This window comes from Pinus tabuliformis, chromosome 3_1 (assembly GCF_031772625.1).
Source record: "Pinus tabuliformis cultivar Carrire ecotype Pingquan chromosome 3_1, CPIR1, whole genome shotgun sequence".
In the NCBI taxonomy this organism is placed as follows: domain Eukaryota; kingdom Viridiplantae; phylum Streptophyta; class Pinopsida; order Pinales; family Pinaceae; genus Pinus; species Pinus tabuliformis.
In genome coordinates, this window is record NC_142301.1 from 907,654,234 (window position 1) to 907,666,532 (window position 12,299).

Sequence of the window (12,299 nt, forward strand, 5' to 3'; positions counted from 1 at the left end):
CACGAACACACTGCATATACCTCACATCCTGAGACCATTTGAAGAAGAGGATGTCAAATTGCTGAAGTTGTTCGTACCATCGATCTCATGGCGTTGAATCACATGGAAATGACTGCTCACACATGAATGCTGACACCTGCATTCCACTTTGAAAAGTGGCTGAAAAATGAAATGAGAAAATGGAAAATTTGAACACACCATCAGATTTGTGGCGCCAAATAGTGCAAAATCGACTATCAAATTTTTGAATTCTGAGAAAATGAAAATTTGGGGTTTAAGGAATCTTTTAGATTCCCCCTAGATTCCTCAAAGATTCCCTCCTCCAGTTCCTATGCAAATATGCTACTCAGATTGAAATTCTGGTTGTGCCATTAGGTTCGTGTCGCTGAGAGGTGTAGGATCGACATAAAATTTGTCCAATTTGAACACTGCAAAAATTTCACCCTGCTGACAATTTCGCCCAATCATGGTTCTGCCTGCAATAAAGTAATTAAAAAATATATTACGTCTCGATTTCCATGCATTCTCTTGGTTCCTCCATTCTTGGGCGCACTGGGAAAATTTTGAGTTTATATGTCAAATTTCAGGTGAAGTTACGAACATTAACTATTTGGCATGTTGGTAAATAAAGCAATTTGTTGAGGAGGGGTCAGGGGATCAAATCCCGCCCCTCCCAAATTAACATACATTTTTTTGGTTTAGGGGGTCAGGTCAGCATTGGGCGGCTCACCCCTTAACTCCTGCAGATATTTTTGGATGGCGTTGTATTGTTGCATTAAGTTTTAGGAGCGCCGTATTAAGTGGGTTAGTACTTTGGTTTTGGCGTATGCCATACGGGGTCGCCCGGTGGGGGCGGACCCATGTGGGCCGGGCGGGTTCGATCCCCGCCGGCTCCACAGTTAATGCACGTACATTGTATGGGGTTTGGGGGGTGTGGGCCGGGTCCATCCGAGGTGGCTCGCCCACCTCGTATACCATGGCTTACGTATGGTGTGGTGGGGGTTGGAGGGCTCGACGGGGTAATGGCCGCCGAGCCATATTAATTTAAAATTTTGTTATGTGGGTTAGTTTGGGGGGGGGGGGGGGGTGCGATGGGGGTCATGGCTCATCGACCAATTTTAATAACATTTTGTTAACATAGTTTTGGGGGTGGTGGCCCGCCACCATATTTATATATTTTTTTCATTATTTAGAAACAACTAGCCATTTTTGAAAATTCGAAAAATGACTGAAGAAGACAAATTAATCAAGCCACAAATTCACCCGGAATCTGGCCCAAGTTGGCACGAATCCAGTGGCCAGATTTTGTCCAAATTGCTGCCTCCTAAAGCCTACCGAGTCACCCAAGTCAACTTGAACTTTGACTACTCCTAACTTTCGCATACAGACTCAGTTTGATGAACCGTTCACACCACCATGATCAGGATGATGAGATCTAAGCTCTAGCCCTAGTTCGAAAGCATTCTGATCACTTGGATTTTCGAGCTTCCATAAGCCCTCTTTGTCCTGGGTGTGTCCCTGGAACCACCTGGATTAATCCTCCCCACTGAGGAGCTTTTGGTCCTCCAAAAGCATGAAAAATAATTTGCAACTTCTCTGTATCTTGTCTGCATCACAAGCGTCCTAAAAGGTCACGCTTCCATCTCCTTCACCTTTGTTCTTCGGAGCCTTAGGTGATGAGCCGACACCTGCAACCTCTGCAGCCTGTAGTACATTGTTTTGCAAATTACATGCTTGACTTTAATGACCAACTAATGACCCAAGCATCCCATACCTGCCACGAGTTTATAACACATACTTGGTGTTCAAGCTTACATAAAAAAGGAAACAATACCCCAACTATGAAAATAAGGCCAACATATCATTGTTGTTCCAACAAGTGATGGAAAACACATCATTACTGCAATACATGATTTACAAAGATAAGGCCAAACATTATTTTGTTTTGACAAGTAATGGAAACACAACATCACTTTCACAGTTTATCATGCAACACAAAATAAGACCAGACATCATTGTTGCTTAACAAGTGATGGAAAACACATCATCACTTTTACATTTTAAAATGCAACAAATGATTTACAAAAGCATGACCATGACAAGATAACATATCTAGAAACCATTTTTCACTTATCAATGTGAATGGGTCACCCCCTTGTGGTGGTTTTTCTTGTCGAACAATCATTTCATCTAGTTCATGCACCGACACTTTGTCTTTAAGGTGCTGCTCTGGATGGAGCCTCCAACAAGTGGCTCTTTGATGGCCACTTCTCTCGCAATGACTACAGTAGGTCTTCTTCCTCCAGATCTCCTTAACATGTTTCTTTATCTACTGTTGAGGGGGTTTTTCATGCCTCCTCCTTTGGTGTGTTGCTATTCTTTTCCAACACTTAGAAAATGTATGGTTATGTAATCCACAAAAGGTACATGTTTTTCGATGCCATGTTTTACATTCATCATTAACAACATGATTATAATCGAAATGAACATTCGAATATCGAAACTGGTTATACCTTTCCTTGCCATCTTTGATGTCATTACGACGATGAGAGCTTGCCTAAGCTCCTTCCCTGCAATGGGCACTGCGATGGGATGATGGGGATGTGTTCCCATCATTCTCTTTCCTTGACGATTTCGACGATGTCTTGGAAGAATTTGACACCTTCGAGCATTCTCCCTTGGTGTATCTCAAGCCTGCAAATCAATGTTTATGCACAACCTCCAAAGGTTGAGTTATGCCTTGGTTATTAACACCAAGTTCTTTTTCCTCCTCGTGCCTCGCCCTGGTAAGGAGACTCATGTTTGTCCTTGTAATTGGGATCCCCACATCTCCAACAGAAATCATACTATGTGACGACAAAACTGAAAGGAAATCAACATCTTTTACCTCCTTTGTCTATTTGGGAAGAACTGATGAGGGCTTCTCATCATTTGTTGTTGTTGGTTCGCTAGCTGTATCGGTGCATTCCCCAACTTCTTTTTTGACATACCCAAGTCCTGCCTCACGGGATGATTCTTCTACTTTAATGGGGTTGAAAATGCCTTGGCCATTAATGCCCAAGCCTTTTCCTTCATACCCCATTCTCTTCAACAGTTTGGAGCCAATTCCTGTGGTATGATTTTCGAAAAAAGCGAAATCATCATCAAGACATATACATGAATTCAAAGAATTACTTTTTACCTCACATGGGTTACGCTGCAGCTTTTCCAAAAAGCCTCATCCTTTGCTTGCAGCTGTCGTAGCAAACTATGTTTTTCCTCTTTCTCTTCATCTAGACGCATCTTCAATTCAACGTTATTTGTTTGAAGATTTTTGTTGTTGGGCTTCAGTTCTCCCAGGGCCTCTTCCGTGGCTTGCAACTGAAGTTGCAATCGCTCCTTTTCCTCTGTATCTTTTTGTAGAGCTTCATACATTATTTCCACCCTTTGGGAAATTTTGAGCATGGTCTCGTACATCGCTTTTTCATCCACTGTCATTGCACATTCCATTATTCACGTTTGAAATTGACATCCACGCAAAGACCGCTCCGATACCACTTGATCTAGGTCCGGGTGTGACAAAGGACCCTTCCAAGAACTTTTACTTCCGTGATGTGTTAGATTTCATTTTTAAAAGAACATAAATGAATACATCTGCATGCTATAAAGAAGAGGAATGTGACATTCATCAACACATGAAAACATAAGTCGTTGATAACAGAGTTCGTCCAGGAGGGACTACGTCTTCGAGCCCCGATGTCAAGATGGTTTAGGCTGCTGCATTAAGTTCTGTCAATAGTGATGATGTACATAGGTGGTGATGTCGCTATCATATAAGGAAAATTCCTTCACGCAGGAGTGGCTCCAAGAGATGTTTCGCTATAGGAACTCTTAGTAAAAAAGGACTCCTATTAGTATGACATAAACTCATTCATGATGATAATGAGCATCCCAAACATGGCATAAAAGGGATCTCAATGCAATCATACATGGTGACACATGAGTATTTCATCAACATAACGATGAAGGGATCTCAAACAAAACATGACGAATCATGACAATAAGTACATCCCACAAATGATTCTGCATCACATCAAACAAGAATCATGAACAAGTAAGAAACAAGATCCCACATCAAACATCAAATAGGGATCTGTGTAGCACAATGTATAGCAAAAAGAAGTACACGAACACACTACATATACCTCACATCCTGAGACCATCTAAAGAAGAGGATGTCAAACTGTTGAAGCTTTTCGTACCATCGATCTCACGGCATCGAATCACATGGAAATGACTGCTCGCACATGAATGCTGACACCTGCACTCCACTTTGAAAAGTGATCAAAAATGAAATGAGAAAATGAAAAATTTGAACACACCATCAAATTTGTGGCGCAAAATAGTGCAAAATCGACTGTCAAATTTCTGAATTTTGAGAAAATGAAAATTTGGGGCTTAAGGAATCTTTTAGATTCCTCCTAGATTCCTCAAAGATTCCCTCCTCCGGGTCCTCTTTAAATATGTTGCTCAAATCATAATTCTGACTGCACCATCAGGTTCATTTCGTTGAGAGGTGTAGGATCGACATAAAATTTGTCCAATTTGGACATTGCAAAAATTTCACCCTCCTGACAATTTCACCCAAACATGGTTCTACCGGTAATAAATTAATTAAAAAAATATTATGTCTCAATTTCCATGTGCGCTCCTGGTTCCTCCATGCTTGGGCGCACTGGGAAAATGTTGAGTTTATATGTTAAATTTCAGGCGGAGTTACCAACATTCACTGTTTGGCATGTTGGTAAATAAAGAAATTTGTTGAGGAGGGGTCGGGGGATCAAATCCCACCCCTCCCAAATTAACATACATTTTTTTGATTTAGGGGGTCGGGTCCGCATTGGGCGGCTCACCCCTTAACTCTTGCATATATTTTTGGATGGCTTTGTATTGTTGCATTATGTTTTTGGAGTGCTGTATTAAGTGTGTTGGTACTTTGGTTTGGCATATGCCATACGGGGTCACCCAGTGGGGACTGGCCCACGTGGGCCGGGAGGGTTCGATCCCCGCTGGCTCCACAGTTAATGCACGTACATTGTATGGGGTTTGGGGGGTGTGGGCTGGGTCCACCAAAGGTGGCTTGCCCTCCCCGTATACCATGACATATGTATGGTGTGGTGGAGGTTGGAGGGCTCGACGGGGTAATGGCTGCCAAGCCATATCAATTTTAAATTTTGTTATGTGGGTTGGTTTGGGGGGGGGGGGGGGGGGGGGGGGCGCGCGACGGGGGTCATGGCTCGTCGGCCAATTTTAATAACATTTTGTTAACATAGTTTTGGGGGTGGCGAGGGTGGTGGCCCGCCACCATATTTATATATATTTTTTGTTATTTAGAAACAACTAGCCATTTTTGAAAATTCAAAAAATGACTGAAGGAGACAAATTAATCAGGCCACAAATTTGCCCAGAATCTGGCCTAGGTTGGCCGGAATCCGGTGGCCAGATTTTGTCCAAATTGTTGCCTCCTTAAGCTTACCCAGTCACCCAAGTCAACCTGAAATTTGACTGCTCCTAACTTTCGCATACGGACTCGGTTTGACGAATCGTTCACACCACCATGATCAGGGCGACGAGATCTACGCTCTGTTCCTGGTTCGAAATCATTCTTATCGCTTTGATTTTCGAGCTTCCATAAGCCCTCTTTGTCCTTGGTGTGTCCCTAGAGCCACATGGATCACCTAATTTCTCTACAAATACCAGGATTTGTTCCCTACCAAGTTTACGAAGCTAAAGGGGATAATAGGAGACCTAGGTGTTATGAATATCATGTTAAAACCCGACGCGAAGCCGGTTAAGCAAAGACCTTACCGTCTCAATCTGAAGTATAAGGAGAAGGTCTACTTAGAGCTAGACAAGATGCTCACGGCAGGCATCATTAAGCCCGTAGAAGAATCTGGTTGGGTGAACCCAATGGTGGTAAAGGAAAAGAAGTAGAAGGATGAAATAAGGATATGCGTAGATCTCAGGAAGTTGAATGACGTTTGCGTACATGATCCTTTCCCGACTTCATTCACTGATGAGGTATTGGATAATGTAGGTGGCCAGGAAGCGCACTCCTTCACTAATGGGTTCTCTGGGTACCATCAAATCAAAATTGTGCTTGAAGATAGAAGCAAGACGACCTTCACGACTGAGTCGGGATGTTTTCAGTACACTGTAATGCCTTTCAGATCGAAGAATGCACCTGCGATTGTTTTGCGCGTATCATTGTTGCATTCAAGGAATTTATTCATAAGTTTCTAGAGGTGTAATTTGATGATTGGATTGTGTTTCGGTTGGTAAAATGCCATGTGGAAAGTTTGCGCTTAATGCTAGATACCTGTCGAAGCTACCAGATTGCACTCAATTGGAAGAAATGTTTGTTTTGTGTGCCTTTTGGGACTCTTCTGGGTCATGTGGTTTGTAGACAGGGATTGATGGTAGATCCCGTGAAGATCACAATGATACTTAACTTGGAGGCACTGAGGATTGTAAAACAGTTGTGGGCAACCTTAGGACATAATGTGTATTACAAGAAGTTTATCAAGGGCTATGCCCAGATCACTGTGCCTATGGATAAGTTGTTGAAAAAGGATGTCACGTTCTGTTGGAATGAGGACTGTCAGAAGAGCTTGGATGTATTGAAGGGAAAAATGGTCACCGCGTTGATTTTAGTCTTCTCGGATTGGAAGACGGAGTTTCACGTACATGTAGACATGTCATATATAGCACTAGGAGAAGTACTAACATAGGCTGGCAGAGGAGAATTGGACCATCCTATAACATTCACAAGCAAGGGTTATCCAAGGCTGAGAAGAACTATTCCACTACTGAGCGTGAAGGGTTAGCCATGGTATACGTGCTCTAGAAGTTTAGACACTATTTGCTGGGTGGACATTTTAAGATGTCTACGGATCATTCTATGTTGAAATACTTGGTCAATAAGCCTGTGCTGGGGGGGAGAATCTGTAGGTGGTTGTTATTATTTTAGGACTATGACTTTGAAGTTATTGTGAACCCTGGATGACTGAACGTGGGACCAGACCATCTGTCGCGCATCGAAATAGGGGAAGATCCCACTAATTTGGAATAGGGATTGCCTGACGCGCAGCTATTTGCAGTGTGCATCGTGGATGGTCACTTTGAAGAAATCATACACTTCCCAACGACAAGAACTACCTCGGAAGGTTACACCGTCCAACAGAAAAATGAGTTAGTGGTACGCGTGGTAGACTTTTATGTCATTGTCAGACATCTGTACAAAATGGGGTCTGATGAAGTATTACGACAATATGTACTAGAGTTTGAAAGGATAAGTATCGTTGTGGATGCTCATGGGGGCGCCGCGAGAGGCCATTATGCAGGAAGAGAGACCGCACAAAAGATTCTATGCACAAGGTTGCAGTGGCCAACCCTCCATCAGGATTCAAAAGCTTACTGCAAGGCGTGTGATGTGTGTCAAAGGACTGGCAGGCCATCACGGAGAGATGAGCTACCTCTAAACCCACATATGACATTACAACCTTTTTGAGAAATGGGCGATAGATTTTGTGGGACCCATTCAGCCCCAAGGGAAGAAGACGGGAGTGCGGTACATTATCACTGCGACTAAGTATTTAACTCGATGGGCGGAGGCACAGCCTGTGAAGCACTGCACAGGCATGACTGCTGCGAAGTTTCTCTTTGAGTATGTACTGACGCGATTTGGGTGTCCAAAGATTTTGATGAGTGATAGTGGTACGCACTTTCTAAATGCGATGATCAGTGCGCTGACGGAGGAATTTTAGGTATATCACCAGAAAAGCACACCTTATCATCCACATGCTAATGGGACAGTGGAAGCAATTAATAAGGTGTTGAAGAACGCGTTGACCGAGGTTTGCAACGCTCAGCAAAGTGATTGGGACCTATGCATACCCACTGTACTATGGGCCTACCGAACGACATGCAAAAAGTTGACTCGACAGACACCCTTTAGGCTTGTATATGGTGTTGAAGCAGTGATTCCCATGAAATACATTGTGCCTAGTCTGCGCATAGCGTCACTCACGAGTATGATGGATCGTGGAGCCCTGGAAGAGAGGCTCACATAGCTTGCTGAGCTTGAGGAAGAGAGATTTCCAGCTAGATTTCACCAACAGGTCCAAACGCAGCACGAAAATGCATGGTATAATTGGCACATTAAGTTGCGCACCTTTAAGGTAAATGATCTGGTTTTGTTATATGACAACAAGTTTGATAAATTTTCAGGTAAATTCAAAATGCGTTGGTTAGGGCCATATGTCATTAAGGAGATTACCGATGGTGGAGGCATTCAGTTAGTTAAATTGAATGGAGATCCCTTCCCAGGAAAGGTGAATGGCTGCCGATTAAAGCCATACACCGGTGATCCGGCCAGATGACTATATGAAGGTAGCATAGTCTTAGCACTCCAGGCAGCTGAAAGGAGGTGCGGGACTATAAAATACACTGCCTGGGTTGGGGAATTGCGCGTTTGGAGGATTGTGTGGAAAAGGGAAATGTCACAGGGTTCGCAACAGCGTGGAATGAGTTGGGCTACCTGGGGAGAAATCGTATAGGTTGGCCGAAAAGTGACGTTAAAGTCACTGCTCATGATTTGACGATAAGAATGTGGCCAAATGGAGTGGGCAATTAGCATTTAAGACAAATTTTATGGGTAATATCCTTGGAAATCTATCGCCAATCCGGCATTAATGAACTGGATGTGGGGGGAACGGTTGAATTTGAATTCAAAATGGCCTATAAATTATAGGTGGAGGCCCAATGAAAAACACTTGCCATTTTTAACATTGAGTTGGTGAGATCTCAGACATGCATGATTTTCGTATTCCTCACAGCATTGCTTGACTGCCCAATGTTTGATTGATTCCCAGAATCCAACCGCAATTTCATCCATAATTTCATCTCAGGATCTGATGCTATGGACACCGAAGCAGTGACAGTTGAGGGGGCTGTGTCGGAGGTTGTTAGGGAGGCAAAGGGAGCTGCTCCATAGGTTGCAGAGGTATTAGTTGAAGTCCCCAAATCACCACAGACACCTAGACTGAAGTCGACTCCGACCGAGGAAAGTGTGAAGGACAAAAAGGGCAAGCAGGTTGCGATATCGATGTGTGCGTTGCCTAGATGAAACCCACAGAAGGACAAGCCCACTGCACAGGAAAAGGGAAAAACCATTAACCTAGAGTCGGTGGAGGAAGAAATTAAGGACATCCTAATGGATGATGAGGACTTGGGGGTAGAAGTGGAGGAAGTTGAAGTCGAGGGTTCTGACCCTATCACTAAGTTGCCTGAGTACGTCCCTTCACGCAAGGGAAAGACCAAGGTGCCAAAGGACATTGATAAGAGCAAGGTCGAATTACAAACCCCTTTTTTGCCGGATGAGATTGTCTTTGAAGGACAGCGCTTGGGGTAGGTTCCTCTGTTAAAATTGGAATATTGGAACTCAGTTGACCATGAGAAGTTCTTGCACTTGGCGACAGAGCAACTAATGTGCCGCGTTGTTGACACAACCACTGGGATGACTACATTAGAACAACGAAAGTGGCTCAAGGGAGTAGACAAGGTAGGTCTGATCAACCTACTATGGGTGCCGCACTACAATCGCACCCCCATTAGAGTATTGGTCATCAAGCAACTATTATGCTTGGTGCATGATGGGTGTCTGTGGCTGGAGGAGCTAATACCCATCACCGACAAATTGATCCATAGGATCACGCAGCTGCCCTACACAGGGGAAAATCCAGCCATGATGTTTGGCGGAAAAGGTGGCGAGCAGGCCCTCGCGGAGGCCATGAAGGAGAAATTCAAGCTCGTGAAGAAGCCGCGAGGCTATGCCATCTCAAGTATCTGCGACCTTGCGGTCAAGGTGGCCACGCAGATTTTGGAAAGAAATATTATGAGGAAGTGTCGCGCAGATGAAGTGCTGGCACCAATCATTTCTCTTATAGCCTAATGTGCCAAGGGAGCCCAGTTTAATTGGGCACGCTATCTCTGCGGTGAGTTCCTTGCAAACTGTCGTGAGGCACAAGAGCTCAGGAAGACCTTCCACTATGCATGGCTCTTGCTATCTATTGTGATGGTAGCCTGGGAGCTGCCGTAAGATAGTAAATTCCCCTCGATTGTGCTGGACCTACTAGAACCAGTGAAGTACGCTTCGTTGTGGGTGACCAAGGATGCTCAGCGCATCAAGGATAATAAGATCTTCTGGATCTTGATGGAAATGAACATCTGCATGGCTATCAATCACAAACCGTGATTGTCGCCTACTGTGTTTACCAAACTGTAGGAGTATGCGGAGTTCAAGGCAAACTTTCACTGCGTATCGATCAGGGCACGGAAGGACCCTGAGCAGACATGGCATGACTTGCCTTACTTGGCAACGGATGACACGATTGGTGCAGTTCTTGAGCATTGGCTGACAGAGTGGCGCACTGCCTTAGACTTGGCAGCAGGGTCGAGTAAGACCGTCGCGTAGCACAAAAAGGAGGAGGCCAAGCTCAAGATGGCACAACTAGCCGAGAAGAGGAAGAAGGAGGCTGCTGACAAGGCCCAGGCAGAGCATGATGGCGCCCAGTAGATAGAAAAGAAGACAGGTGAAATAGAGTGTGGCTCTGACAAAGGTGCAAGGTCACCTTTTCTTGAAACAGAGGAAAAAATGGACGAGCAAACATATCACCATGGCGTGGACCCGCAGATGACATCGAACAGCATCAAGCATCCAAGGGGACAAGAAAATGTGGGGTCGAGGAAGAAATCCAAGGCCAGTAAGGTGTCGCTGGACCTAATCACCCTCACAGAGGGAGATTTGCATGACATTGGAGACACGGTGCGGGATGTCACTGCGGAGGCACTACAACAGTTCGAGCAGCAGCAACAACTACTATTGGGGGCCATCCAGACGGGTCTGCAGGAGCTGCATACCCACACATCATAGGCTGGCATGGTATCCACTAGCCTCGTTATCGGTACTTTAGAAGCTGTCGAGATGCTGCGTGTGAAGGTCTCCAGAGCGATAGTGCTGCTGGATGGAGCACTGACCACATAAAATGAAACTGACAGGCCCACCGTCAGTGCCCTTAAGGGAGTGGGGTTGAACTTGGCAGTGCTCCCTGGTGAGGCACTCCACCTATTGTAGGATGGAGTGATCGTAGAGCTGAGGGCCCGTGAACACCGTGTTGTGTAGGTAATCAGTGAACAACAGATCAATAATGTGCAGCTGGCCCTACATCGAGACTCTGCCATCGCCGTCGTGACCGAGGTAACTGACAGCAACAAATGCATAGTTCAAGTCATGGAGGAGGCATGCCAAATGGTCCTGGAGTTGGCCATTCTCAAGGGAGAACCGGTCAAGGTGTGCGTTCGCAAGCTTGCTACATGAGTGTGCAATGCTCGCACAGAGTTGGCTAAGGTTTAGCTGGAGCTGAACCTACAAATTGCAGATTTACAGTTGAAGGCCCAGCCTTCAACTCTACCAGAAGTAAAGGAGCAACATGCAACCGCCATCACAGAAGTGATAGCGGTGGTAGATAGTGCAGTAGCAGACTGCACACAACTTTTTGAAAAGTCGTTCAAGGTCCTGATGAGCTTGCAAGAGGACCATAATGTACAGCGACTGGAGACAGAAGCGCGAGAACTGCAACAATGCTATGACGAAGTAAAAGGCACAGTGCACATCGTTGCTCTCATGTAGAGACTGGAAAAGCTGTAGGAGGCCAAAACATTGAAAGAATAGGTAGATTCAATGAGGATAAAGAGGCAGTGTTGAAGGCACGCTTGAAGCCCTGGTTGGATGAGGCTTATTCGGTCATGGCCTCTATTCAAGGCAATCTTGCTAATCTACAAGCGACTCAGCAGAAGCTTTAGGCTGGCAGTTCAGGACTAGCAACTGAGTAGTTGGTTGAAGAAGCAAAGCAAGCAGACGCACAATGCATTGCCGAGGTTGCCGTCATACAAGTCGAGTTGGGAGGTCTTCACGCCAAGATCTCCATGCCCACAGAGTGACTCGAGGGCGAGTCACCATGTTTGTGTTGGGGGCTTGTTGGGAACGGGTTCCCCCAAGGATAGTTTTGGGGCTAAAAGCCCATGTTTTGGGACAATTTTGTAATAAAGTTGTAAATTCTCCGCATTTTGTGGTTGCGGAGCGCGAAGGTGTCAAGAGTCATAAAGGGTTGTTCGCCCTTATTTTGTAAAGTGTAAAGTTGGCTGTAAAGATCCACCCATGGTCCACGGACCATGGGATTGTATAAAAAGGGGCTAAGTAA